The following is a 4,359-nucleotide window of genomic DNA, read 5'->3' on the forward strand; positions in this document are numbered from 1 at the left end:
CCTAGGCCGGACAAAGACACCGCCCCAGGGATGCCTTCTTATACACAGGTACAAACAAGCTACACATCACTCCTGACGTATTGAGGTGCAACCCCTCTATGTAGCAAGGTGTCGTCTCTCACCTTGTACCTGTTGGTTCGAACAAAACAACTCTATCCATCATATTCCCCTTTTGGCCCTGTCATTGGGATGGGTCAGCCTGTTCCCTGTTATCTCTGTGGAGTGTACGAGGATGTGAATGTTCTGATATCTGGTGTCAGTACCTTTTAGGTGTGTCTCTTTTTGCAGCATCAGCCCTTTCTTTGCCAGCTCCTGTGAGCAGAGCCTGCCCCTGGCTCACAGCTTAACCTTGCTTTATGTTAGCAAAGTCTTGACCGTTACTTTAGCTCAGGCCTTAGGCCTCATACTGGGCCTCTGATCCCAAGGTTTGTATCTCAGGGCCGCCTCTTACTACAGTGGCTAGTCTGCAGCCCACCCCCCTGACTGCTGCAAAGGGCCCGTGGTTACAATTCCCTTTTGCCCCAGCTCTCCATTGTTACCCTGGCTTAGATCGTCAGTTCAGCCCAATGCTGTAGCCGGGAGACTCCATCTGGTCTCACATTGTGCTGCAGCCAGGGGGTGAGGGATTAAAGCCCTGGCTAATTTCTGCTTCCCCCTTGTTTACACGGAGGCAGCTCGTTGGAGCGTCAGAGCCTTTCAGTGCACTGCACTCCTGCAGACAGTGCCTGCCAGGGCCCCTTTCGGCCCAGCCTCTCGCAGGGAAGTCATACGGCCAGGCACTAGCTGAATAAAGTCCAAGCCCAGAACAGACCATGGAGATTATCTAGTCTGACCCCCCCATATAACAGAGGCCAGAGAACTCCCCCAAACTAATTCCTAGAGCAGAACTGGAAAACCGTCCAATCTTAGACACGGCCACTGCTGGAGGATCTCTCAGGGTGAATTGTTCCAATGGTTAATTACCCTCACAGTTACAATTTATGCTTTCTTTCCAGTCTGAATGTGTCTAGTGTCGACTCTCAGCTGTTGGATTGAGTTATACCTTTGTCTGCTAGGCCGGAGAGCCCGTTGCTGAATATAGGAACTTCCAGACTCAGCAAGTCACCTCTTAACCCGCTCTGTGTTCAGTGCAATAGATCCGAGGAGCTCAGTCTGCCTGTGTCTGTGTAACAGAGAGCACTGGAGCAATGCTCTCCCCTTGGAAATGCTCTTCATTAGGGCAAGTTTGACGCAGGTGAGAGCTCAGAGGCTGGTGAGGGTTGTTCACTTCTGTGGTGTTTGCGAGCTGCTTGTCTGACTCTCCCCCAGTGGTGGGGTTTCCAGCTGGCAGCTCGGTTGCTTGCACACTTTGTACCGTGCCATACCTGCCTGGAGCGCATAGTAACAAGACACCCCTCTCAGCCAGGGCAGCTCCATGCTAGAATCAGCCGGGCATGGCAGAGGTATGCAGAGGATGTCTTGACTGGACGCTGCTCTTTGCAGATCAGTGGTTGTGAGAGTAATGTGTACGTAGAGAGAGTCCCGTTCTGCCTCAAAGCTTCCAGTAAACTACATGCCCTTTGCCGCTGAAAGGCAGCCAGCGCAGGCGCCAGTCACCCTGAGAGTCTGTACCTGGGGGGCTGAAGATCTGTGTAATTGACTAACTTCCTCCCCCCTCCCCCCCGATAACTTTATCTAACCTGACCGGCTCATTGCATCTGCCTGAGAGTCCGACTTGTGGGTCCAGGAAGTCTAAGCATTGGAGTCCCTGAGTTTAGGCCTGTAAACCATTGCCCCTGGCAATGGATTCCCTGCTCTTCCTGCCTTTATGCACTCAGGTTCTGGGTAGCTCTGGAAATAAGAGAGGATTTGGTAGGGTCTGATCTGTAATAGGACGGGGAGCAAAAGCCTCTGCCTTCCCCTACTGCCATCTGCTCTGGTGCGCCAGTCCCAGCCTTTGTTTCTGATGCACTGCTGCAGGCAGATGGCACCAGGCCTACCCTAGCCTGGGGGCTATTTATGTTCCAGCAGCTGGTGTGGAAGCCTGGTAAGCTATCACCAAGGCCCGAGGTGGTGTATTCAATCAATCAGAGCTGGCTTTAAACCCACAGGATTTTGTTTAACCTGGGAAGCTCTAGGCCAGCAACGCAAACACGTAACTGCAACAGCAATTATCCTGTTTGCAGAAGAGATACTTTGAGCTGGCTTTTACAGGCAACTCCAGTCATGTGCAGAGTGAGCCTTTTTTAGCAGCTGGAGGCTGCAGGAGTTAAGTGGCCAGACAGCAGAGGACATGTCTAGCTCTATGAAACACCTTGGAAAGCACAGCCATCCAGATTCAGGGCGCGGAGATGGCATCATTCTGTCCTATCGCTGTAGGGTGGCTTAGATGGAAGCATGATTTCTTTTGCTTTGTAAAGAAAGTTGGCTCTGCCTTTGCCACCTGGCACTGTAGCAGTTAAAGCAGGGGATTGGAAAGCAGGACACCTGGGTTCTGTTTCCCAACTTTAGGGAGTGCTGCCAAGTGGTTCAAGCCAGCGGTGGGGAGCTAGGACTGCTGCGTTCTACTCCTGGACCAGTATTTGGCTCACTGTGGGACTTCAGGGAAACGGTGGAAAAGCCCAAACCACCAGACTAGGGTATTCACCCCCTCCTTGGAACAGCTGTTTTATAGCAGCACCTCATGAGCCCTCATCTCATTTCAAGTTCCCTGTGTCCTTTTTTTGCCTGTTTAAAAGAAACATCCTCAAGTCGTTTGGGACACAATCTGTGTTGTTGTCACAATGCCAAAGGATCGAATCCTGCTCCAACTGAAATCAGACTCCCCGATGACTGCAGGAACAGTGCACTGGGAAGTCGAGTTTACAGAGAGACGCTTGGTGAGTAAAAGCAGGGATTAGGTAACCTGTAAAACTGGAAGGCCAGAACGGCTTCTACAGTCAACTGTGGACAAGAAAAGCAGCTTTGCTCATCACACAGGATCTGTTCTGCAAGGGAAGGACAAATAGTCTGGCCACAGCCATGCTGCTGCCAGGAAAGCTTTCAGCAAGATAAGCCTATAACAAGAAGACACAAACATGCAGTTTGCGGAATCAGAGATTTTGCCCGGAGAACAACATGGAAAGGAGACAATGTACAACGCACTAGGCTGAGTCAGAACTGCACTGGCTTCTTCAGCCTGGCCCTGGCTGGCCTGCGTGACCTTGGACCCACTCTCTATGGCCCAGTTTCCACATCTCGAAAGCGGCGATAACGATACTTTCAGGCCGTTGCAAAGCGTTTTGAGATTGATGGATAAGAACGAATGAGTCCTATCCTGTAGCAATCTTCCTTGGGCCTCAACATTGCAGCTGTGCCACAGAAGCCACACAGGAAGTTCAGGGGGTTGGGGAGGGGGTTGTCACATTCCTCTCCCCGGCACTTTTGAGTCAAAATCTTCACAAGCCGCCTGAGTAAAACCCCACCCTGGTTCAAATGTCGAAAAGGGAGAGATTTTTCACACCAAAATGGTGTGAAATTGGTCCAAACTGCAGCCGTACCGCAGGAAAAAACTGGCCTGTCTCCGTGTAAGTCTGCAGTGTGTAGTGCGTTGGTTCAGGAGCCTGGGAGAGCCTGGGGCGATGCTCAGGGCTTTGCAAACACAAACATGATGCCAACCCCCGTGTGACTCGGTGCAAGAAGCCACTGCCTGGAAGTGGAGCCTGGCCCTGAGCAGCCCTCCCCCCCCCCGTTTCAGGTTAGCTCCTGAGCTGGAAGTGGGGCCACCTCAAAGCCAAAGCATAAGGCCCAGGTTCTTGAGCAACTGAAACCCAGGCTGGGCCCCCAGCGGCCGCTTCTCCCACCAAGGGGCCCCTGCCCCAGGTGATGCTGGAGCCCAGCAAGTTCATCCCTGGCCCCAGCCCTATGGCCTGGCCCACGTGAGGTGGCCTCAGCCCTCCCAGTGCACTGGGGGCGGGGCGGGGACCCGGACAGGCTGAGTGTGGCGACCAAGGGGGCCCCACCTGGCTACTATATCTGTAGCAATGTCACTAGCCCCGCCTACTCTGCATATCTGGCCAATCAGCAGGGCCAGTCCCACCCTCTGTAACTGTTCTGACCAATGAGGCAGGAGGGGGCGTGGTGGAATGCCCGCTCGGCGCCCCCCACGCTACGGACCAATCAGAGCACAAGGGGGCGTGACTTACAGAGCCCGTCGGAGAGAGAAAGGGCGAGGCTGTGCAAACTCCCCCCATCTGCCCAATCAGGAGCAGAGGGGCGCGGCTTAGGGGCACCCGGCCCCGCCCCGTCACCGGTCTGACCAATGGGCCGGCGAGCGGGGCGAGGCCTGCGCGGGCCCCGCCCCCGGGCTTCCCAGCCCGGGTTCCGCAGCTGGTGGCGGGC

Source organism: Chelonoidis abingdonii, chromosome 26, assembly GCF_003597395.2.
Source record: "Chelonoidis abingdonii isolate Lonesome George chromosome 26, CheloAbing_2.0, whole genome shotgun sequence".
In the NCBI taxonomy this organism is placed as follows: Eukaryota; Metazoa; Chordata; order Testudines; family Testudinidae; genus Chelonoidis; species Chelonoidis abingdonii.